The sequence below is a fragment of the Manis pentadactyla genome, chromosome 3, assembly GCF_030020395.1.
Source record: "Manis pentadactyla isolate mManPen7 chromosome 3, mManPen7.hap1, whole genome shotgun sequence".
Classification (NCBI taxonomy): Eukaryota; Metazoa; Chordata; class Mammalia; order Pholidota; family Manidae; genus Manis; species Manis pentadactyla.
In genome coordinates, this window is record NC_080021.1 from 19,932,554 (window position 1) to 19,958,467 (window position 25,914).

A 25,914-nucleotide genomic window follows, 5' to 3' on the forward strand; every position below is an offset into this window, starting at 1 on the left:
ATATACAGGTTTTTTTTTGTAGTAGTCAAAACATAGCATTGTCTTGATGGCTTATAAAGACTTTGCACCCAAATGCCATGCTCTGCCTTTAAGGAAAGAAGCCAAGGGAGTAAACAAGAACTAGGAAGACCCACAGAGTTGGAAGGTTCTTGGAGGCGACGCGGGTCTGTCCAGTGGGTGAGGCCAGCCACAAGGTTTGGGAAGGCGCAGAATGCCAGGGTGGTGAGAGGACCCAGCATCTCAGCCTGCACCATCATTATGAGACTTCAGTGACCTGTCTTGCTGGGGCAAGAAGTTTCTCCCAGAGGCAGTTGCGTTGGGATGATGGGTCCTGCTGGATGTCTGTCCAGCCTCATTGCCATGAGGGGGTCAAGATGTTTTGAGCTGAACTGGTCTGGTCCTTGGGAAGCCAGTTAAGCAGAGTGGGTAAGTCCACTAGTTCTGGATTTAGAACAGACCTGTGTTTGAATGAAGGCTCCATCCAACCTTACCAGTTGTATGACACTGGCAAGATACTCCACCTCTCCTAGAGTTAGTTTGTTTATAAATCTAGAACTAATGCCCACCTCATAGGAATGTTAGGATGCCATAAATGGTGTGAGGTGCGTAAAGACCCCACCACAAATGCCAGGTACCTGCACATACTCAATAATTAGTAGCAGTGTTGATGATGAAGCCAGAGCAGCTCCACGATAATGTATCATAAAGCACAATTAGTGTTGGAGAAAGACTATGCCAAAGGCAGGGTTAATCTAGTCCCCTGGAGGGGCTCGAGGTAGGTTATGACTCGAGATCCAAGCCAGGACAGTCAGGCAATTGTCTTTCTGTGCGTCTGCCTGGCTTTGATATGACAAATCTATCACATTGTATTGTCTTTATTCCCTCTCTTTCTCTGAGTAGTAATCTTGTAAAGAAAAAAAAAAAGGCAACAAGATTAAGACATATCTGAAGCAAAGTAGCTTCATTATTTTTGCAGTTGATTCCTGCTGCTATCATCTTCTCCAAGGCAAAGAATTCTTTTTCTGCAGAAAGAATCCTAACAGCCTCCACCACACACAGGCACACCCACCCACACACCTCCAAACATGGAAAACCAGGGCTGGGAGGACACTGATGTGTTTCTGAAAGAAAAAAAATCTTGCTGAGGTAGAAAGAAAAAGGAATCAATTCTGGTTTTACACATCACATACATATATAAATAAGGCACTATCAAATGTTTAAGATGGGCCCGCTCTGATTTACAATCCATCAAATTCTGCTGTCAAAGCATTTAGAGAGGCTGTGAGACCATGGGGATTCATCCTATCGACAAGTCTCGGTATAACCTTTTCATTTCCTTCCCTGTTGAGGACTTGTGCTTGCTCCCTCTTCCCGGAGCTGGGAGGAGTGAGATTTCTCTGTTCCCCAGGCACGGATCAGGGTGAGACAGGCTTTCCAGCAGTCACTTTGAGTCTTGTCTGTCAGACTCCTCTCCTCACCCTATCCCCCACCCCTGCCTCCAGCCCTTTAGCTCATCCTTTGCATTACCAAGCCCATGGCTTTCTCTTGAACCCCTTTCATCTCTACCTGGAAGAACCTCCCTTCATCTCAAAGCCTTAGATAAAGGCTGAGGGTTTCCTCCCACCCTCTGATAGAAGGTCCTCCACAAAGCCGTTCATCCAAGCCAGTTAACCCGCAGACAAAAAAAAAATCACACAGATTTAAACTGCATCTCGGGGCCATATTTCTGCATCTCTTTGCACAGAACTCAGGGTGTAGTCAGCTGAATGACAGCCCCTAAAGATACCCAGATCCTAACCCCAGGAACCTGCAAATGTGACTTTATGTGGCAAAAAGGACTTCGGCAATATGAGTAAGTTAAGGATCTTGAGATGGAGACATTGTCCTAGATTATCTGGTGGACCTGATGTATTCACAAATGCCCTTATAAGAGGGAGGCAGAGGGACACTGGCTATAGAAGAGGAGAGGGCATGTGATGATGGAGGTGCAACCTGGTGGGATGTGCTCTGAAGATGGGAGAAGGTCCCGCAAGGCAGGCAGGTCAGGCAGCCCCTGGAAGCAGAAAAGGTAAGGAAACAGACCCTTCCCGAGAGCTCCCTGGTGAGACTGGCCCTCCCACCACCTTGACCTGGGCTCTGTGAGTCTGATTTTGACTTCACACCTCCAGAACTGTAGGGGAAATCTTGTTGTTTTGAGCCACGAAGCTTGTGGTAGTTTGTTATGGCAGCTGTAGGGCATGGACACAGTGGGCAGGCGGAGCTCAGTTTACAGCTGGTGACCTTCCTGTCACTGCACACCACCTCTTAGGCAAGCTTTCCCTGCTTCCAGGCAGAAGCTGGAGGTCCAAGTCCCACCAACCCTGGAGAAGCTGGGCTACTGTCTCTTGGGAATGGGCAAAGGGGTGTAAACCCCAGCTTGGGTGGACTCTGATTGACAAGGCCAGGATCTGATGCCTCCAATTTCCAGAAAATTCCCACAAATAGAATGATTACCTCTGCTCCATATTCTCGAATGGTAGTCTTTAGAGAGACGTGTGAGAGCACGCACATATACACACCAGCACAGCCTGCTCACTTTCCCTCCAAATCAGGCTCATGGCTCATCTACCTTTCATTTTCCTGTTACCACCCTGAATCCAAGATGACCCCATCTCTCATGGGGGCCCCTGCAGTCACCTCCTGCCTGGTCTCAGCTTCCCATTCATGCCCCTCTCCAGTTCATTAATCATCCGGAAAGATCTTTTTAAAGTCATAAATCATATCAGCTTAAATATCCTGGTGCTCAGACCTCACCCCAAACTGACTGCACCAGAATTCTGGAGTGGGGCCGAGGCCTCGGTACGTTTTAATGCTCCCCAGGTGATGCTAACCTTACTGCCTGAAGATGCCTGGGCCACAGTGAGAAAGAACTGGGCGCACCCCCTGCAGGGGCAACGCCTGCTATGGTAGGTAAAGACCTAAGCCTGTCAGAGCCAAACTGTCTTTAAGGCGAGCTTATTTTCCTTCTCAGTTCCCATGGATGCAGTGAGTGTCCAATGAGACAATGGGAGCAAGGTGCCTCCTACCTTCTCCTCTCTCCTTACCCCTCCTCTGCCCCTCTCTCCTCTGTCCTCCCTGCTTTTAAAGGTCACATAATGGATGAATGTCCTGTGGTAACTCACTGAACTGTCACAGGCTCCTTTCCTGAGCCCATGGCTAATGGAGAGAAGCATGGGGCCCCAGCACAAACTGCGGCTCCTCGCAAGCAGCCCGCAGTGCACAGCTCCTGCATAAATACCTGTGGCTACCAGTCTGTATTTATGTTTGTACTCTGTGCAAAACACAGAGTCTGTTGCATGGCTATGCCCCAGCATGGCTGAACAGCTTTGGACAGGCAGGGCAAGAGCCAGTATTCCTGGAAAATTATGGGCCACAGACTACAAACCTGAATCTGGTCTTTTCCAGCCCCACTCATTTTACAAGTGAGGAAACAGAGGCTTAGAGAGGTGTTGTGGTCCACATGTGGGCCAGGGAACTAGACAAGTGGCCTCTGGTAGCCCGTTGGCAAGGCAGGCCTGACTTGGACATGGAACAGGCCTTAGACCAGGGGGGGCTCTCATGATAACACTGAAGACCAGCCTCAGGCTGCAAGGGAGAAGGTTCTGGGCAACCTTGTCAATGTGATGTCTTTGTGGGTAGACCAAGGACACCCATACCCACTTCCTCTACCAGTGCACAGGCCTGGCAGTGTTCCCAGTGTCCCCACCTCTGACACATCTGGGACACAGAGGGAAAGCAGGAAGGCAATGTCCCTTTTGAGATCATTTCTCAATTGATCATTCACCCTGGGGGCAAAATTCTTACCAAATCAGTCCTGTCTCAAAAGACTCTAGAAAATTAGGATTTAAAAAATAATTTTAGCTTGGGAAAGAACCTTTAGGGGTTGCCCACTCTTCCCGAATTCCCCTTTCACATTTTCTAAGCAATTTTGCAAACTGCTGCTCTTTGGTAGAAAATCACTAGTCTGCACGTTCTTTTGCCAATAGCCTTCCCGTCTCCTCTGCACCAGTCATAATAACCTTAATGATGCTGATGGTCATAAGCAGCCCTTAGCTCTTGATTGTGTGTTACAGTTCCAAAACATTTTTATATACATCATCCTACAGGGAATCCTGTCCTGAGGAGGCAGAGCAAGAACTATTACCTTCTCTATTCTCCCAAGAGATCCGTGAGGTTGAGAAGAGTGTTCTTCAGTGACCGTCCTCAGGACCTTCCCTACACCAGCTCTCTGCTGTTCCTTCTTTGCCTGTGTGGTTTCCCTTTTTGGTAGAATATACAATATTAGTCAATTATAAACAAGTGTGTGGCATCTGCAGCTTCCTATATAGTTAGATCTATGTTGGCAATTGCTGTATTCCACTGATCAGCATGAGGAAGACTGTAAGGTACATATGTAAGTTATACGAGTCATATAAGGACAGGACACGAAAATGATACTTAGTGGATTTTTTTTACAGACATGAGGGGCCTGTCTTTGTGATTGCTTGGTCCTTTTCCAGAGAAATTTCCAGCTGACAGTCTTATTGTGCCAAGATGCTATGATCCTGGGTCTGGGGGCTTGGTCAAAACAAAAAGAAATACATGCTGATGGATATGAAGAAGGAAAGCCCTACTCACAAATGAGAAATGGGATTACTTTTTAGCTGCACTGACTGATGAACATTGGTTGATGAATTATAAGCAGGTGCACAGGGGAAGAAATAAAAGAAAATTGTGCGCAGTGTCACATGAGTGGCGTTAGAAAAATGTTACAACTATACTATGTTTAAGGGAGAGAGCATTTCAGAGCTAAAAGGATATCTCAGTTTTCTCATCTGTATCATGGGGATAATAACTGAAATTATTTCTCACAAGATGGTTGTGAGAATCAGTTAACAGGCTCAAAGAAACATATATAGTATAAGTTGGTATATAGAAAGTATTCAATGTATGTTAACCAACACGAGAACAAAAATAGTCATAGCAACAACAGTAATACTAGGACATCCTGTGTTTTGCAGAGACTTGCCTCAGGCCAAGATGATCGTCTGGCTTCTGCATTTCTTCCCTATGAGGGCACAATGCTCTCTGCCCCCAGGTTGGCAAACATGGTCATCTTAGATACTCCCTCCTGGGACATCCTTCATGTGTGTGCCCAGGCTGTGCTAATTTAGCTTATGAGTTTGTCTCTCTCCTTCAGTTGGAATCCAAGCTCTATCATGTGTAACATTCTAGATGGTTTCCCACTCGTCTAAGCCACCCTCACAATTTGTCTGGATTACCGAAATGGAATGTATCTCCTTCTACCTTCTCTCTCATTTCAATCTGCCTGGTGCCTGCTGCTGGGCAAATCTCCCCCAGTCTCTGATTTTACTGCCTCTTTATTCCAGTTGTGGCCAGTCATGGCTCCTCATTCTTGACCAAATCCCATTCTAATGCATCGGATAAGCTTTCAGGTTCTGCCAAGACCTAATCCCACACTCTTACCTAAACTCAAGCTCTTCTTTCTGAAACTTCTGCCCCTCACAGACTCTTTGCATCTCACCCTTGCCAAATATTTTTTGATGACTTGATGGCCAGACCTCTAGCTAGGCACTGGGGAATGAGCGAACAGTTCAGTTTCACCTGCACTGTTACCAGGGCCTCCCAGTCAATCTTCTACCCTTTGCCACTAGGCTTTCCTAGGGCATCGTCCAAACAGCTGCCCCTGTGATCTGCCTGAAAAACAGCAGGGCATTCCCTCCTGAACCCTTCCCTGGCTTCCTTTTACTTTCCAAATATTGTCCAGATGCCTCAGTATCGTCTTCAAAGCCCTGCTGGCCCTGCCTGGGCTTCTGACCCACCCCAATGGGCCCTCGCTGTTTCTGAACCTGCTCCGCCTTCACCCCCATTCTCTTGCTGCCTGGAAGCATCCGCTCTCCAAAATCTCTCCCTCTCAAAGGCTGACAGAGCCTGTCTTCAAAGTCTAACTCAAATCCCTTCTCCCAGAAGAACCTGTCCAGTTTCTCTCTGTCAGATCCTTTGCTCCCTCCCCTACTCTCAAATAACACTTGAACTTTCCACAGGGGTCTCTCAGAGTTACCCATCTAGGTGTATCTTTTCCCTGGTGGGTCAGGAGCTCATTCTGGGGAAGGACCTTGTCATTTTCATCACTGGGCCTTTCATAGCCCTGAGCACAGGACCCTGCTGTGTAGATGCTCAGTTGACATTTACTGAACACCGACTGCACACCAGTAATTTATCCTCTACCCTGCATGTTCCCCTGAGCCTAAAGAAATGTACAGGAAGACCGGCCCACTAAGGACCTCATTTGGCAATCATTTCAAGGGGGGACAACAAATTGGCACTCCATGTCACAACCATCCATGTACCACATTCCATCCAATTTAGTTCAATTTACTCCAAAGACCCACTTCTCAAATGCTGGGAGGCTGAGCTAAAGCCAAGATCGCTTCTGCAAGCTTTCCAATGGGATCCCCCTTTTTCTCTCTAGGAGCTCCCGTAACAGCTGGCAGCAGAGTGGTTAGATAGTCTCCCCTATACTTTCCTTAACAGCAGGACGTCGCCGACCCACCTTCAGAGGAGGAAAGAGGCTTGTTAATACTCCTGTACTGTTTGCTGCAGAAGTAACTACAGCAATAACTCAGAGACCTTCAAGAACCTGACTGCTTAGAATCAAGGCCCACAGGGTATGGGGCATGTTGGGTCTCCTGCTCTGTCTGTCTGGGCGCCTGGCTGCTCCTTGATTGGTTAACTATCAAGTTCATGTATGCATTCATTCATTCAGTAAGATACGCACGGAGGGTCTAAAATATGTCAGTGCTACTCTGAGCACTGGGAATACTGCCCTCTGGGGCTTACATTTTAGAGGCTGGGTTATGCCCCTAGAGACAGAGAGACCAGACGTGAGATGGCATAAGGTCAGGCTTCAGCCTCAGTCCATTTTGGCTCATCACCTGTTATGGGTTGAATTTTGTCCCCTCCCCCTGCAATATGTTGAATTCCTAACCCCCAGTACCTCAGTATATTTGGAAATAGGATCTTTACAGAGGTAGCCAAGTTAAAATGAGGTCATGAGGGTGAGCCCTTCTTCAGTTTGACTGGTGTCCTTATAAAAAGGGGAAATTAGAAGCAGAGACCGACTCACACAGAGGGAAGGTGATGTGAAGAGACAGGGAAAAGATGGCCATCAACAAGACAAGTGACACCAGATGCTAACAGAAACTAGGGGACAGGTCTGGAATAGATCCTTCCCCAGCTTCTTCTGGGGGAGTAGGGGCTTACCAACACCTGGATTTAGCATTCTGGCCTCCAGAACTGGAAGACAATACGTTTCTGTCATTTGAAGACACCCAACTTTGCGGCAGTCTGTTAACAGCAGCCCTATGAGACTAATACCCCACCCATACCAGAGTTCCTTTCTCCAGGCAACCATGACCCAGAGGATGAGCTAGGGAAGGCTGGCTTGGCTGCTTCCACCAACTTTGAAAATCTGGACCCATCTTTCATCAGAAAAGAACACAGTGATTTGAAATGGAAATGTCTCACTGTAAGCAAACTTGATGTGTGAACACTTGGTGTTTACACTCAAGAGAAATTGAGGGCTGGTTGTGTGTGTGCAAAAGAATCAGCAGGACGCTGTCAGAGAGCTTACCCACAGAGCATCCCCAGTTAGGGGCCATTCCAAAATTCTGGTTTGCATCCAATTCTTCAAGAAGCCAGGCTACCCTGAAAGGCGCACTCTCTGAACTCTCCATTCACCTGTGATCAGTGATGTTGATCCTGCCTTTCAGTTCTGCGCTCAGGTTCCACCACCAGCTTCCCAGACTTTCCTTCTAGGACAAGCAGGCTATGGAGTGTGGTGACTTTGTGCCAGATACTGTGGCAGATTAAAGATGGCCACAAATTCTTTGACATGTCTCCCACTGAGAAGTGAGGTCATGTCCCTATCCCTCCCTTTTTAACTGGGGCTGCCGCATGACTGATTTGACCAAGGGAATGTGGTAGAAGTGACACTGTGACAGTTCTAAACCATGGCCTTTAAGAGGACTTGCAATTCCCGCTTCCTTTCCCCTGAAACTGTGGGCCACTATGGAAGGAGTCTGATAGTCCTGAGGCCGCCATGCTGCCCTAATGGATAGAGGCACTCGGTGAGCCCCCCATGTTCCAGCCCCATCATTTCAAGTCACCACAACCAAAGACCCTGGACCTCATGCAGTAAAGATGAGCCCTAACTGTTACACTCTGTCTGAACTTCTCATTCACAGAATTGTGAGATACGATAGATTTCTGTTTGACACTTCTAGATTTTGGTGTAGTTTTAGGCAGCAATAGTTAACCAGAACAGAGGCAGACCCAAGGTACCAACCAAGAGTGGGAGGAGATGCTCTATATCTGGACATTGAGACTGAAAGTAATTTTAAGAATGAATGAATGATGCTGAGAAAGGCCTGTGAGTAACGTGGGGTCCACACCTGATCGGCTTGGTTGTGTCTGTCCACAGGATGATAGACATAGGCTGAACTGACACCTCTATATAGCCTGAGGCAAGTAGAAAAGTGATTAGAGGGCAAGAGAATCTCTATCACACAGCACAATAGCTCTGGCCCACCCGCTGGCTTAGGTGCTCCCTGTGTTACTGCTAAACTTAACAGACCCTTGGAAGTAGGTGTTTCATTAATCTGGAAACTGCAGCTCAGAGACATTGAAACATGCTCAAGGATCAGGACTAGTTCAAGGCAGAGCTGGTGTTCAAACTCAAGTTCCAAATCTTGGCTTTCTGAAGGAACTCTAAGGGGTCAAAGTTGGGGTGACCTGACAAATGGGGAAATTGGGAGGAGAGGGAAGTGGAGAAAGGCCTTTAAAATAAATCAACAAAATGAAGTCCAATTATTCAAATCTGGAATAACTTGGCCAACAGAGAAGGTTCCAGCCACCAACCTAGACATCTCAACAGCATCTCTGAATTCCATAGGCGCACTGGCTGCGAAAATGCTCTGCAGAGAGTTTTCTGCAGGACTGAGAGACTGACACTGTATAAGCCCTAAAATCTGCCGATTTTTTAAGTGGATATATTTAGTGGTGGAACAGTTTTTCTTCCAGTTTCATAATACTTAAAAAAAAAACCCTGTTTGTCCTATTTTTTTTTTTTCCGCTTTTTCATGAACTCACAAGTGATGTTGCCATTCTTTCCATAGCAACACAGTAAGATACTAACTCTGCTTTGCTGGGAGAAGCCTAAGCAGGACCTGGGAGGCGGGGAGAAGAAAAAGCTGGGTTGGGTGGGAAGAAATTGCTAAAACTTGAATATGCAAAATGCAGGTAGAAGAGAGAGAGCCGTTTTGGTACCAAGAGTCACAAGCGTCATCCCTGCTCTCACCCCTGTGCAGCACACTGAGGAAGCCTCCTGCCCCTAGGGACAGGCTCCAGAGGCCCTTGTGTATTTGCTCCCAAGTGATCACGATTCTGACAGTTGTGCTCCTTTCTGGAGCGCCCCCCGTCTTCAATTTTCTTCTCATCCTTCTGATGACAGTAGGAAGGCAGCTTCAACTAGGTGACACCCTGTCTTCAACACTTTTCATTAACATCAACTCAGCTCTCCTTTTTAAAGGAAGGTAGGTTCAGCCATTTGGGCAGGAGGGAGGAGGGCATGGGCAAGAGGGAAAACCAGCCCAAGTGCCTGGCCCCGTGGTCCCCACTTCCACGCACACCATCTATTTGTAACCTCACAACAGCCCTGTGGGGTGAACATTTTTACCTCCATTTCCTTGAGGAATCCAAGAGTCCAGGAGGTGCCATGTCTAAGCAAAGGCTGTAAAAGCACAGAGCTGGATGCAAATGTGGGTCACATACTGTGGTTTGGCAGGTCCAGTGTGCATGGAGCCAGGCCACCTTGACCTGAAGGCAGAAGAGCCAGCACTCTTATTTCTATTCTTCAAGAAGCTGCTGCAGTGAGCTGGAGAGCACGTAGGATGGAGAGTGCCAGGCAGTCATTAAAAAATAATACTTTTGAAGAATATATAATGACATGGAACATACTCACATAATGTTAAGTAATAAACGAAGCTCTAACACACTGTATGATTCCATTTATGTGACATCTGGAAAGGCAAAATTATAGAGACAAAACCTGTGGTTTCCAGGGTCTGAGGATGGGGGGAATGAGTATGAGGAGTGTAAGAAAATTTTTTGGGTGATAGAATTATTCTATATCTTGATTTTGGTGGTTATTCAACTACATAGGTTTCAAAAGTCACAGAACTCTGCATTAAAAAGGGTGAATTTCACTATGCAAATTATACCTTAACTGTTAAAAGTAAAATATTCAGCTGTCTACAAGAATATATATTACCAGTGTTTTTTACAAGAACACACACAAACATGTCAAGACATGCAGAAAAAATGATGTTAACTTCGGGTATATGGATTATGCATGATTTTCATTTTCCGCTTTATATATTCTCAACAACTTCTATACTAACCTGGATTATTAACTCTAGAATCAGAAAAGTGGTTATGCTTTGTTTTAGGAGAGAAAACATTGTTGAAACAGTCTCATGGTCAAGCTCTGCTGAGAAGCTGTGTGATTTCAAAAGCAGGCCACAAACCTTTGAGCCCAATCTTTTCATCTGTAAAACAGGATACCATTCACCTTTCAGGGCCATTATTATGATTAAATGCAGTAATGCATGTAGACGTACTTTATAAATGGAAGATGCAGTGCGACTTGTAATTTCTACCCACCCTCTCATCTTTGAGAATTTCTTTCATCTCTTAATCTTAATGGCTTTCAAACATGGTATCATTACGTATTCATACTAGTAATGGCTTGAAGCTAGCCCACGATTTACTTTAAAAAAAAAAAGTGCCTAGTAGGTAGTGATAACTCAATACCTGTGGAATGAATAAATGTCATATCTCCCATGTGTTGTATCAGAAGAATAAAGAACCACTACCCTACTGACACACTGCAATTGAGCAAATCTTGAAAAAGTGGTCATCCTTTGCCCTATGAAACCAGCATGTAGCTACATCTAACCACACGTTTGATGACATTTAAGATGTGCGCTTCAAGAAGCTAACCATCTAAGTGGAGAGGGATAGGTGATAAGATTCAAAGTGATAAGGAGGAGGACTGGTGAAGACATCATTAGCATACAGGGCAGTGGTGGAGGTGGGGAGAGGGCTTTCCTGGCTGGCTGGCAGGCACTGGTGCTGAGCCTTGAAGGATAGGAGAGAATGATGTCACAAAATGAGGTGGAGGGCTGTTCCACAGGAGATGAAGTTTGGGCCAGGTTTTGTCAAACTATGGCCTGCCTCCTGATTTTGTAAATCCAGTTTTACCGGGACACAGCCAGCCATGGCCATGTCTGAATTCACATTTCAATGGCAGAATTTAGTTGCAACAGAGACTCCTGGCTTGCATAGCCTAAAATATTTACTGCCTGGCCTTTTACAGAAAAGGATGGCTGCCCCTGGATCTAGACTAAGACACAGAGGTGAAGGAACTGTGGTGTCCTCTGAGGACTGGGTGAGAAGCGGCCTGCGTGTTAACAGGAAGCAGAGTGGGAGGCCAGGACAAGGCAGGGCAGGTGGGTGCTAAGGGCTGGAGAGTGCTGGTAGTGAGGAGGTGGATGCTCCCGGGTGCTGGAAGCCAACACTGCGATTCTTGTTTCTAGGGAAGCAAAATAGTGTTGCTGAATTTGCTGGGGTAGCAGAGGTTCTGGGGATCTGGGCCAGCTGATGGCCAATCCTGGTGGGGCCTGGTGCTGATGGCCCTACAGCTAAGACTGCAAGACAGAGTCACCTGCGGCGGCTCCGATACCCTGTGCAGGGCTGGGAGAGCTGTGGGGATGGTGAGGTGGGTGAGGCTGAAGGAGGGGGATGTGAAGGGGGGCCCTCCCCTAGTAGCACCACCCACGCCCTAGGGGGCTTTGGCTTTTCACAGACCCTGACACTGTCCGCTGAGCTTGTGAGTGCTGGGAGGAAGAAGCCAGCTTCTCTGAGAACAGCGAGTGCTGTCAGGGAGTAAAAGACATTAGTCAGACTCCAGCTTTATTCTGTCCTCTCTCATTCACTGTAAACACTGAATGAGCTTACCCAAAGTCTCCTCTTGAACTCCTCCATTCTTGAATTTAGCTCCCATCCTTCTATCTCTCCATGCAAACTGTGGTCAAAATAAGTCATTTCTTCAAGGCTACACCCAAGCAATGTGCTAGGTTCTCCCTTTGTCCTCTGGACCTGTTGCAGCGTCTGGCACTCATGGGTCTCTAAGGAAGGTGTTGGCTGAACGACTAAAATGACAAAGGTGGGTAGGACAGAGTTTCTGACTTGGGAGCTGTTCTGATTCCTGCCTCAGTTTCCTCATCTGTAAAATGGGGATGATAATAGCACTCACTTCATTGTGAGGATTAAGTGGGTTCAATACAAGGCACTCAGAACAGTGCCTGAGTCGGGTGAGAGCTCAGCAGAGGTTAGCTATTACTTTTATTATTACAGTCCAGATGAGCCCAGACAAGAGCAGCAGACTCTTGATGGAGAAATGGGATTATGTCCAACAAGGGGATCCCCAAAGCCTTCAGAGTAGAGGTGTGGTCTGTGTGCCTTAGGAGTGGTGTGTTGAGAAGAATCCTAACAGCTTCACTAGGCAGAGACTATACTGTGATTGATTACTGATGTCTGCCCTGGCAAGGAAAATAGAATGGTGTGTGTGCTTTCTCAGGCTATGTTGTTTGTTTTAGGACTCAGACATGTCAGGGCACATTTGGAATTCTGGCAGGAGAGGCCTGCAAATAACTTTTCAAATTCAAAGGCCTAAGGGTTGTATGGGAAGTAATGTATATTTAGGGAACTCAAATACCGTGACTCAAGAACACTGCCTTAGTCATCAGAAGGAAATGCGATTCTGACTGCATTCTGGTGCCTGATCTTCACCAGATCATCCTTTGGCCCAGATCCCAAGGATAATTCCAAGAGGAGGGGACAAGTAGAAATGGACAGAGTTGCCTCAACAAAAATCTCTGTACGAAGTAGCACAGCTAGGGCCCCATGGTGGGGTTGGGGCAGGATTCTTCTTGTCACAGAGGAGTTTCCTGGGAGCCTGGGGGATGCTGTGGTGGTTTGGGTGCTCTTGTCAGACACTGTGTGGCCTCACAGGGACAAGAATAGGAGGCCCAAATCTGGCAGGGGCAGGAGGTGGCCTCCTGGTACCTTCTTAAGAGTGAAGAAGGGACATGGCATTTCCGGAGGACTTCCAGGAATAGGGGGCTGGAGATGTCCAGAGCCTGGAGATCCCACCATGGTGGATGGCAACAAAGCCCTGTGCACAGAGGCCCAAACGTGAGGCCAGGGCTGGGAGCCCTGAGAACCAGAAGTCACAGCCATTAATCCTGTGGGTTGCGGCTGCTAGTACAGAGGAGGGTGTTGCTCGCTGCCTAGTGTGCAAGGCTCCCCAGAGACAGGAGGTGAGCCAGGTGAAGTTGTAGATGGGGATCTGGGAGAGGAGGGACGTCCTGGAGCGGGGCAGCTGCATGGGCAAAGGTAAGAGAAGAGGTATAAGGGGAACGCTGGGTCGGGGGTGGAATGGCCCTGGGTGGATGGGGGTCAGAGACACATGGTGGGAGGGGAAGCGGGAAGGGGTGGGGGCAGGGAAGGCAGACTGGACAGAACGTGATGTTAAGAGCAAGGGCTTTGCTCTGTCATTGTCACATTCCCAGTTCCTAGGACAGCTGCTAGCACAGAGGGAGTGCTCCCTAAGAAATGGTTAAATGAGGGGAAGGATAGATAGAAGGAAGGAATTAGGATTTAGGAAAGAGTAGAGGCTCCCCTTTCTTTGACTGAGAGTCATATGGGAAGGAAGCCCTGTTTGGGCTTTTAAAGGAAATGGTACTTGAAGAGCAAGATTATAAGCAAATACAGCCAAGAATGAAGGGTGTGCTTGTACATACAGACATAAAGCAAAACCGTAAGAGACGTGTTATGATCTCAGCCCCGAACCTCAAAAGAGTACCTCCAGGTTTAAAAGAAAAGAGAAAGAAAAAGAAAAGCAATGAAACCCCTCACCACTGGATTGAAGTGGAAAGCACAAAGCCAAAGGGATGATTAGAGCATACCCAGGATGCAATGCAACTTCCTCCAGGCACCAAGGGGGAAGGACCCCTCTTAACCTGGTCCTCGACGCTCCCTTCCCAGCCTCCATGGCTCAAAGGGACACGACCAGAAGATGCACAAGTCAGGTCGCCCTGCCCAGCAGGGACACAGCCACCAATGAGCCTCCTCGCCTTGTTCTTGCATCCTTGCCTGTCTTTGGAGCCTTGCTGGGAAGGAGGAAAATGGGGCCAAAGCTAAGATGAAAGGGCCTGTAATCTCATAAAAGAGCCAGGCGGAGGCTCAGAAAAGCACAGAGGAGACAACACCTGCCATTTGCACTTCAAGGCAGTTTGAAATCCACCAGGGCAAGAGGCCTGTCTGTCCTCCCTGCGCATGCCTGGGCTGGAGCAAGTAAGGGCCCTGGGACCACAGTCTGCTGGTCCTACATCCCATGGGCAGCTGGACGATGAGGAGGAGAGGAAGGCAAACCACTGAAGGCCTGGACCTGAATCCTGCATTTAGGAGAGCTAGAAACCTCCATACCCATCACTCTGTCCTTGCCTGGCAGCATTAATTTATCACCTTCTTTAATCATCAGGCCACTGGGTGATGGGGGAAAGTACCCATCACCATCGATGACCCTTTCCCATTGCCATCGCAATACGAGGCTCTTCGGATGATGAACGAACGAGCCTGCCTCAGATGAGACACTAATGGAGCTTTTCCTGCTTTTATTTGTTCTCCTGAGAAACTCAGAAACTCTGCTAGAATCAAGGCCCAGCTGGGGTCCTATTAATCACCCATAACTGGGAGAGGAATTATTTTCTTGCAGCATAAAGCCAGGAAGCGAAAGCACAGCGAGACGGGCAATTTCAAATGCAATTCCCAAATGGTCAGTACAGGACCTCTTATAAATTTCTAACAAATTAATTTTTTATTTTCCACAAACGATCTAGGCAGAGTGCTCAGGGAAATCTCCAAGTCTGAAGAGAACGTGCTGTCCTTCTGGGCTGTGAAACACCAAGATGGGAAACAGAGTTAAGTGGCCAGAAAACTGCAGGATAGGTGTTGGGGTGCAGCCATGCTCCTAGGGCAGCAGGCTCTCGGCTATCCACTGCAACTCCCACAAGGCACCCATGTGGACAGAGCCCTTGAAGGAGACTCAGGAGACCTGAATGCTGCTCCTGGTCCTATGCCTGACAGGTGTCACCGCAGGGCCTGGAGGGCATGGAGACTGGATGGGACGAGCTCTCGCGCCAGCCCCTGCCCTCCAGGATGGGCGATGTTCACACCTGTGCTCAGAGCGACCATGGGGCAGCCTTGAGAAGGGTCAGCAGGAAGGTGGGGGCAGAAGACACCCACTCGTGGCACCCCTGCAAGGGTTCAGCTGGGACAGACCCAGCCTAGAGGTAGGTCTTGGGAAGACAAAGAAGAAAGGCAAGATGCTCCCCTTTGGGAATAACTTTAGAATATTCATGGCAGCAGGAATAATCTGAAAGAGAGAGATGTGCTGCCCCAAAGCAGTTTCTCTGGGAATATCTGAATTAGACTCTGAACATCAGAAAATCCAAGACAGAGATGAAAAAGCTCGGATAACAAAGCAATAGGGAGAAAATCATCACTCCAGGAGCTGATTGAAGTATCTGAATTAATCTGTAAGATTTATCAGTGGATAGAGGCCCACTGTTTTAAGAAAGGAAATCAGTTGCAAGTTTTAATTAGTCGGGGTTTTGATAAGTGGGGAATCTTGGAAGCAGTAAAATGCCAAATGATGGGCCGAAAGGGCAAATCTCGAACCAGGGATGGGGTGGGCATTTCACTCCAGTAACACTGTATAATGAGCTTGAAGCTAGGCCAGGGCTGAGAAGTAACCAGGGAAGCCCTTATCTGGGTCAGTTGCAGGCAAATTCCATCTGCTCTAGCTGCAGCCCTCTGCCCTGTTCTCTCCCTGCTTCACCACTTGTGGTTACAGTGACCCTGGCTTGTGGGACTCAAGTGCCTTTAGCGCCCTTCTGTATCTTCTGGCTCAGCACATGCTGCCCTCTTGGCCCAGGCAGGCTGGCAGGCAACGGGCTGCCAGGGTTAGGCAGCAGGGGGATTAAGCAGCAGCTCCCCAGTGCTGTTTGCTGGCTTGTCTGCTTCCTTCGTGGCCTTCCTTGAGCACCTGCGAGGCACCAAGGACCCTGCTAGGTACTTGGAACATGAACAGGAGTGATCTTTTCTCCCTGGGTTCAAGAAGGAGGCAGATAAAAACAGGCAGAGATGAAACAAAGGATTACATTTTGGGAACGAAGGGAGTGTAAAGTATTATAGACAGCCAGAGAATAGAGGGTGTGGGATCTATACGGTGGGGCTCAGGAAAGGCTTGCCCCAGGAGCCAGCTGAGCTCATTAGGGCCATAGTTACAGGATGACTCACCCGTGGACTTGGCAGCTGGCTGGGTTCTATGCACATATCCTTCCTTCCTATCAACATTTGAGCATGTCACAAACCTTCTTTTGTCATAAGAGAGAACCAGGTAAGGAGAGGATTGGCTCAGAAAAAGCTCACGTGTGACCTGAAGCATGTGCCCTGTGGTCAGTGAGCAAGTCCAAGTCTCAACTGCCTGATTCCCAGGAGCTCCGAGGGAGTCTCACATCTGCCAACAAGTGTACCAGGCTCAGCTAAGGCCATGGCACATGATCACGAATTCTTTCCCTCAAAACACACCCAGCTTTGGGACTCGTGAAAGCATGACCTTTTGGGCCAGGGAAGCCGCTGAGGAGTTCAGTGGTTAGGCTTTGGAGACGAGCAGAACTGGGTCCACATCCGGGTTTCTGCCCTGCAAATACTTGTACATGAATGTTCACAGCAGCATTATTCATAATGGCCAAATAGGAGAAATGTCCATCAGATGAAGCATGGATGAACAACGTACGTCTATCCATACCATGGGGTCTTATTTGGCAAGAAGAGGAATGAAGTGCTGACAAGTGCTACACGTATGAGCCATGAAAACGTTGTGCTAAAAGTGAGCCAGTCACAAAAGACCACATATTTGATTCCATGCATATGAAATGTCCAGAATGGGCAAGTCCATACAGACAGAAAGTAGACGAGTGGTTGTCTAGGCCTGGGGCTAAGGGGGATGGGGGTTGGAGAGAATTGGAAAGCAACTGCAAATGGGTACAGGTTTCTTTCTGAGGTGGTGGAAAATGTTCTAAATTAGTGGATGTGGTGGCACAACTGTGTGACTATGCTAAAAACCACTGATGGCACGTGTCAATAGTTGAATTACATGCTATGTAAATTATATCTCAATAAAGCTGTTATATTAAACATCTGGTTTCCCACCTTTTCTTGGTCCCTGATAGACTGTAAGGTTCACAGAGGCAAGGGTCCCTTTGTGTTGCCCACCTCGGTCTTCTGAGGACCTAGCACATAGTAGGTACTTTCATATTTGCTAATGAATGAATATGTGGCTTTGGGCAATCCCGCAGGCTCTTTAAGCCTCAGTTTTTGCACCTGCAAATTGAGATAGAAGGCCTTCTGCAAAGGACTGATTGGGAGACTAGGCATTTGAGGCCTTTGGTGGTCTGAGACACACGGCAGGGATGATTAAAGGGGAGTCCCTGGATTTGTGGCTCAGTGCCACTGACCATGCTCTGCAAGGGGGATCCCGGCCACTAGGAATGCTGTTTCCCAGCCACCCACCCAGCCTCCCATCACATCTATTCATAGAGTTCAATGGCCACGCTGTCACACAAGGTAGCCTGCATGATGCCATGATGTTAAAGGCTGCTCTGAAAGGACATGCTCACGTGCTGCCCAGAGCTGAGAGCAGGGACCAGCAGGGGGCTGGGGGGCATGTCAGACCGTATTTGCTGTTTCTGTCTGGGTATGCGTCTGACGGCCTCTCCCAGACTGTCTGTCACTGCCGGTCAGGGCTGATACCAGCTCTGCGGCCATGCTGCATGCTAGCAGTACTTGCTGAAAAGGCACAGTATTTTCAAAACTGTTGGCCGTATGAGGGTCAAGGTTACAAATGTGGGAGGCCATGCTGCCGTCCTTATGAACCCATCTTACAAAAACATAAAAAGGAAGTTCAAGGCCACCAGTATTTAGAACTCTGAGTCTGTCTCTTTCTCCTGTTCATACCTGGGCTCCCAGAACCTCAGCCAGGGGTCCTTGTGGACAATTCCTCAGATGCTTTTCAGTCTCCTCAAGGAGACACCCCTCGTGTGGGAAGAGAAGCAGGTGGGGGAGGAGAGGCAGGAGGGAGCACACACCGCACTGTGCCAGGCAGGGTGGGTTTGGGAGCAGGGACGAGCATGTGACTACATGGCACAGGGAGGCTGAGGGGATGGTGATGTTGGCCTGCTGGTCACTCTTCAACTCCGTCCGGCAAAGCCCCTTTCCCCTCTGGGAACCACCAGGAGCAGAGTTGAAAGCTGGCAGAGACCCTACCAAGCAATTTGAAAATAGACTGGAAGGGGCCGACCCACTGGTTTTCAGATGATTTAGACTGAGACTCACAGTAAGAAAGACATTTCATGTGGCAATCCTATGTGTGTAGACCTATGTGTAAAAACAAGTGAGCAAAATAATACACCTCACTATGTAAGGGGTACAGTAATACCTTCTCTTGTTTTCTATTTCATTTCATAAAATCTTCATGTCTCAACCTACTCAGAAGGGCACGCAACCAATACATGCACAGGGTCTGTGCGCAGAAGGGAACCCGTGCTTGGGCTTCAGTGTTCTGTATTCACTGTCTTAAAATTCTTAATAATTTTATCTTTGAATCTGTGTTTCGTAAGTGAAGTCTGATGGGACCTGTGGCCATCCACTCCCTGCCCCCACCCGGCGATGGCTGCTGCCTTGGCTCCCGGCAGGTCTGCCCCTTGCCAGGAGTATCTGCCTGCCCTAGAGAGCATCACATTAAGTGGCAAATAAAAAACACCATGGCAGATCCGAGAGACTGCAGATGAAAGGGAAAAGCTTTTTTCTGTTTTTGGAACAAGGGGCCCTGCACTTTCATTTCACCCTCAGCTCCACAAATTATGCAGCCCGCCCTGCCTACCAGACCGATTTCACCACTCCCTAATGAATTGTGACAAGCAGTTTGAAAAACACTGCAGTTGAGATGGTGCACGTCCGGGAGGCAGGAGGTGAACCACAGGGAGGGAGGCAGTGTGGCTGAGGCTGGGTAGGGAGAGGTCTAATCATGGGGAGGGGAGGCCCCGGGCCACCTGGACTCACCTAGTAGCCAATGCAGGCAGACAGGGTTAAAGCAGGTGAAACATGATCAGACCCGTGCTTTTGGAGATCACCCCGGCTGGAGGTGGGCAGTGGATGGGAGAGGGTAAAATGAAGGCTCCGGAAGGGCCCCAAATGAGAGCCTGACAGTGGGGACAGAAGGCTGAAGGAGGCTGACGGATCACCCAGGAGGTTGCAGTAAACGCGGGAGGCGAGTGTGTGTGGCGCATGCCCCTCCCCACCCCCCACGGTTCCAGCCCGGAGTGATGGAATCAGGAGGAAGCCCAGGCCTGGGCGAGCCCCCCGAGAAGGATTATCAGGCCTGGCCCTGGGGCCAGTGAATCAGAATGATGCGTGTTTAGTCTGATTTTAGAAACCTCTAGGGATGCAAAGATTATAAATTAATGTAAAGAGCAATAAGTACTCACAAAGTTGTCCTTTTTCTTCTTCTTCTTCTTTTTTTTTTTTTCTTGAACCAAACCTAACTCCTTCTGGCTACTAAGCCAAAATCAGATAAACTTTATTTAAGCCACCATGCAGGTGAGTTCTAACCCCCACTGGCTCCGTGCCACAGATTTCTGGAACCAGGTAGAAGAAATTTTAAGTTACAGAACAAGTTAGAACTAAGTGATATCTATGGGAGGGAGGAAATCACAAAGAAAACTTGAAAAGATGATGAATCCACTCGCCCCGGGGGCAAGGCAGGTTTCCAGCTGCCATTAGTTCAGGTAGGCCTGGGAAGAGCGCGCACATCAGACCCGGAGCCAAACACGGACTACTGAAAGTGGGGCCAGGAACGCCTGCTCATTTGGAAGGAGCGGCTTCCCCTCTGCTTTCTCCCTTCATCGTTACTACCTTAGGCTCAGCCATTCACTGGCGAGCCGTTCTTAAGTACTCCGAAAATATATTTTGGAGTCCAAGTCTCTGATGCCTGCATACTAGGCGGGTGTGGGAAACAGACGCTTCTTACGGTTTTAGGTCAGATTAAGGGGAAGACAGTGACAACAAAGGGTTTCCATGTGGACAGGGCATTATGGGTTACACGATGCTCCCACCCTGGTGTTCACGATGGCCCTGAGGGACAGAGCGGGTCGGGACTGTCATCCAGTTCCACCCACGAGAACCTGTGGTCCTCTGTGAACTGAATCGCAGGGTCAGGCCTGTCATCCCCCCATACTGTGTTACTCCAGGCGAATGAACCCCTTAACTGTCTGGGGACCCGGATTTGGGAAATGCAGCAACAGGCATTACATCCAGTTTGGTTCAGATGAAAAGAAAACCCCAGGCTCTGGTAGGCCTGTCATGTGCCTTTTTCGGTCTCTGGGCAGGCGGTGGAATAAAGACACTAACAGGGCCACACTCCTGACTACTTAAGATCCAGGCACTTTACACATCTTTGGTTCCACTTAATGCTCAGGACACCTCTAGGACGTGGATGTCACTGGGAAGAAACATCCTTTGACCTGACTGGTGGCTCTGGGCACTGGAACAGAGAGGCTGTGGCAGGACCGACTTCCTGCTGTCAGGCTCCTTCCCTGTGGCCTTCCCTGTTTCATTTTCCCAGCACTCCTGGGATGTTTCCCATTCTGGGGAAACTATGGCTAAAAGGGTAATTTAAGCAAGTTGGTTGACCCCTGGGATGGGGGTAGGCCTTCATGGTCTCTGTCTCTAAATTGAAACCATTAGAATTTTTTAATTGCACAAGGAACATATGATTTTTATGACAATCTAATTTTTGTTCCTCACCTCTACTTGTCTGTTTCCATCTCCCGGAAGTAACCACTTGTAACAACTGGATGTGTACCCTTTTTCCATGCACACACACAGCCACGTGTGGAATTTTTCACAATGGGATTGCACTAGGTGCATTATTCAGCAAATCTGCGTTATTCACTCAGCCATGCACCACATTTATCACTCCCCACCCACACATAGGAGTGAGCCTTATACTCTTGGACAGATTTCATTGCCTGAATGTGGCATAAATCCTTCCCCTATGGGCGGACTCTTTTTGTCTTCAATTTCTCATTAATTCTGCCCCAAACATAATTGTAACAAATGTAATAGGTCCTTGAGAGAGAAGCTCTCGATCAACATTAATTTTTAGCCTACTTATATAATGTTACTTAAACCAATGACTTTAAATAACAGAAGGTACTGATGGCTTCCATGCAATTCCTACTGCAATTGCTCCTTTCAAAAAGTTGGAATTAACTATGTCTCAGTCTCTTGACTGTTATGAACACTGGTTATTTTCCTGGCCCAGGTGTTATAGTTACTTAATTAAGTACTGAAATTGGGTTTAGACCAATTGTCTGACATATTTGAACTTCTCCGAACAATGGCTTGAGTAGGTAATATTTTGATGCCCAATTTATAGCTGAGGATACAGGCACAGAGAGGTCATGTAACTTGCTGAAAGTCACACAGCTGGCATGAGAAGAGCTGGGTCTGAAGTTAGGCAGTGTGGCTAAGGACCATTATGTCATGCTGTCTCTTGTGGGGCACTTGCTTGACTCCTTTTATAAACCTAAGCCCCTGGAGGGAAAGCACTGCATCTTACTTATTTCTGTACATTCCCCAGCTGCTGCAGTGCCCAGCACAGAATAAGTCTTTAATGCCTGCTGGTTCAGTTAAATTCCCCTGGAAGGGCAGCCCACTAAGCTACCTGACTTGTCTCAGCCACAGTTTGATTCTGTAAGGGCCCTTGGATTTACAGCTGATCTAAAGTAGGTTTACACCAGGCTGTAGGCTACTCATTCTGCTTCACACACTTCATAAAACATTCTTGGACCTGAGGGCTCCTGAAAAGAGGGCAGAATACAAATTCAAGGGACACAAAGCTATGAATAATTTATATGGGAGCATATTTTCCACATCTGGGGACCTGAGTTTTCAAGTAACTCAGTCCTAGCAGTGGGAGGTTAGCAAATCCCTTCTTACCACCATCTTGAGGCGACTCTGATAGGGAATGCTTATCAAAGGGAAAAAAGTTACCAGTTTAGCCCAGGGGTTCTCAATGGGGATACTTTTATCTCCTTGGGGACATCTGGCAATGTCTGTGGTTGTCACAATAGTGAGGTACATGACTACTATCCAGTGAGTAGAGGCCAGCCTTACAGTGCAAGGATAATCCATCACAACAAAGCATTAGCCAGCCTAAAATGTTCACAGTGCTGAGGCTGAGGAATCCTGATCAACCAGCCAAGTAGCCCTCAAATCTGCGTGCACTAGTGGTTTCAAAGAGGAAGCACCGCTCAACAATTAAATTTGGTTTTATGAGATTTTGTTCCCAGAGAGCAGGTATAGATCACTGGGTAAAAATTGAAACTTAGTTTTCTGTGCCAGAGTAGAACCGTCTTTGTCTGGGAGCACAGTGCTCTGAGAAGCAAGGTCTTAGGACCTCCTACCACAAACCCACTAGGAAGCTAATTAAAATGCAAATTCCAGCGCCTCTCCTCAAACCCCCCAATCATGCTTTCTTGGTGACAGTGTGAAGGATCTATATTTTTAGAACACCCCAGGGGGATTCCAATGCACACTGATATTTTCTTTCCCCCACTGTCCGAGAAATAAGAGAGACAAACTAGGGTGGGCAGAGGGGTGGGGGCAGGTGGACACACCACATGCATGGTGGTTTTAAACAAGTTAATTGAAAACGCTCACATTCTAGCACGGTTGCTTCAACTTCAGTCATTTGGACCACACGTTGCGAGTTATGCCCTAGACAAATATTACCTGTGTTATTCTTAATAGTTAAAAAAATAATTATTTTGTAATTCTAGCATCATTTGAAGCAGTAACATCCATGAAACCACAGGTTGGATCAGCTATTGTTTTTTCTAAATACTCCTAAGAATAGATACATAACCAGGAAAATCGACAATATTTGCCCACACCACTTAAAATCAGCATGCAGTGCAGGTGGGCAGCAATGCAGGCGGGCAGCAGTGCAGTCGGCCAGGAGAATGCTAACAACAGTGCCTGCATGCTCCGTAAGGCAGACACGCATGGCTGTTCATTTGGAATTTCAGAGCCTCCTTTTCAGGGATGGATGACAATCCCTCTGCTTCCTGGAGGAGGAAGAATAGAGTGGGCAAAGGCTCAAGCCTGACTATGACATTGTGGCCTCCTTGACGGTGGCCTTTACGAACCTTTGAAAACAACCAGCTTAAGCCAGCGCTAGCACAGCGAGGGACCAATGCGTTCTGAATGTCACTGAGCATCTGAAACTGGAGCCCACATGTGCGAGGCGCAGAAGTGACTCCAGCCAGAAACTGGTTCCCATGATCCTCCTGCTGCTCCCAGAGGGCCTCCCCCTGACCTCTTAGGTGGGGGGTGGACAGAGGGAAAACCACGATACACTGAAGGCTACATTAAATCTTCATGTCTCTGCTTTTAAAAATAAGAACAAACTGCAGTTTGCTTTTCCATTTACGTCCCTACCAAACAAGCCTAAACTTGACATAATGTTAGTTTTAAGTGGACTCTGTGCACAGCCCACCTTGCTACAAACGCGGTGAAGAAAGCAGCTGCTCAGAATTCCAAGTGTGCCTGTATTAGCTAACACCACTTTATTTTTGTCTTTCCCTCCAATTTGCATCAAGCCGCCTGCATAATTTCCACCTCAGGTGAAACCTCTCTGTATTAGTTGTTTCCTACTTGAAACACATTGATTTTCCCTGTAAGTCAGGAGCTTGGGAAGCGGGGTGGAAGGTGTGACTGGGGAATTGGGTTAGGAGGCGGCTAAGCTGTCACGTTCTCAGACTCAGGTAAGATGAACGCAGCAAAAACAAAAAAACAAAACCCAAAACACCATGACGGCATTGCCCTTTGGGGTGAAGATCTGGGACTCTAGGGGCTGTTTCTGAGCAAGGCCATAAACCGATATCGTCTTTCTGTAGCCACCTCACAGGGTTTGTTACTTAAGTACTTCTTTCTTTGTACCATTGTAAACCATCCCTGTTTGGCTCAAACTGGAAAGACAATACCAGGGATGAGTTTCAACCACTAATCAGCATTTACTGAACACTTACTATGAGCCAAGCAGGTTGCATGTGTTGAGGACAATTTCTGCTGCCGTCACACAGGAGTGGGGAAGAAAATCAGCTAAAATCCGTGTCAGGGAGAGGAAATGCTTCATTGCGTGACAGACGGGCTATGGAGGAGTTACAGGGGCTCCAGCTCTGGGGAGGGAGAGAAAAAAATGTAAAGATGTGCTCCAGCCCTCAGGAAACCTGGAACTCCATGAATGCGTGGGATGAGGACCTGGACAAAACAGGGCCCAAGTGGGTGCTAGTGGGGATTCAATGCATGTTTGTGGATGGATGGATGTTCCTTGGCTATTGACTGAACCCTAAACCCTGGTTACCCAGGACTTCTGTAAAGTTGTGAGAAGATTGTCCAAGAGTGAGTCTTGGACAAGCCCATGCAAAATCCCCGCTGCAAGTGGCAGCCCAAGGCTAGGAGCGGGCTCTGCTGAGCTGGGGCAGGAGCCATCGGAGGGATGGGCGGGGAGCAGCTCGGGGCCGGCCTGCCTGGGCGCACATCCTGGTGCAGCCCCATTCCCACTGAGTGACCTCGGCAAGGTGTCTAGCTTCTCTGAACCTCAGTCTCCTTGTCCGCGAAATGATTATGATCATGGTATCGGCTCACAGCCTTCTTGTGAAACTTTAAGGAGTGAATATGGGTAAATGCTTAGAACAATGCTTGGTACACAGAGTGCTAAGTAAGTATTACCTGCTCTTATTTTTCTGCAGGTGGGACAGATTGGGGGTCACTGGGTCCTATTTGGACTAGAAGCAAAAAAAATCCTACAGTGTGAAGATTGTGATGCTGAGGGCAGGGAGGAAAAAAATCCAGAAGCAGTTCCACGGGGCTTAGTCCTGCCTCTGACATTGGGAATTCATGCCTGCAAACTTCATGTCTTCCTGTTTTTTTTTTTTTTAATACAGTTGAATATGAATCTGTTTAGATCCTTTTCTGAAAGTGAATAGTTAATAGCATCACTACTATCACGATGAACAGCAACAATTTTCTACTGACGGTTAATACCACCTCTTCCACCACCACCACCAACTTTCCCTGAGGATTTTCCCACTGTTTTCACATCCCTAATCCACTGACCCCTGTGGATTTACCAGAATGAGGGGAGTTTTGGAATAAGCAAGACTCGGCTCAGTGACTTCATAGCGGTGTCACCTTGGGCTAGTCACTTCACCACTCTGGACTGCAGTTTCCTTATCTATACTGTGGGTTTCTGGGAGAAACTAGTGATGACATATAGAAGCACCTGGGCAAGGTCTGGCCCACGTGTGGAGACAAATAGTGGCTCACGTTCACAGCGTGGACCAAAGAGTGAGCCATGATCTCTTCTTGCAAATTTGGGGTTCCACATTGAGCAAGACTGATTGAGGCCTCCATAAAGCAAAAATGTGGCCTTCCAAGTGATCTGGGCCACTGCATCTGGCAAGAACAAAGCTGTCCTTGACACACCGGACAGGGACTTGTCCCTGCATCTAGACTGCTCACTCTCCTGGCCCATGCTTCCAGCTTTTGGTTACACACTGT

General features: G+C 47.8%; 1 protein-coding gene across 3 annotated transcripts in view; it reads right to left on the reverse strand.

The window, feature by feature from the left end:
• The window catches only part of ZHX2 (zinc fingers and homeoboxes 2), a 139,827-nt gene that overhangs the window by 23,715 nt on the left and 90,198 nt on the right, over window positions 1–25,914 (reverse strand). The window contains exon 1 of one of the 3 annotated variants that reach the window (XM_036925509.2): window positions 24,381–24,530. The exons of the other annotated variants lie outside the window; for them this stretch is intronic. The gene's annotated coding sequence lies outside the window, so the exon portion shown is untranslated. Of the gene's footprint in view, window positions 1–24,380; window positions 24,531–25,914 lie in introns of those variants that run through there. 3 annotated transcript variants of the gene reach the window in all.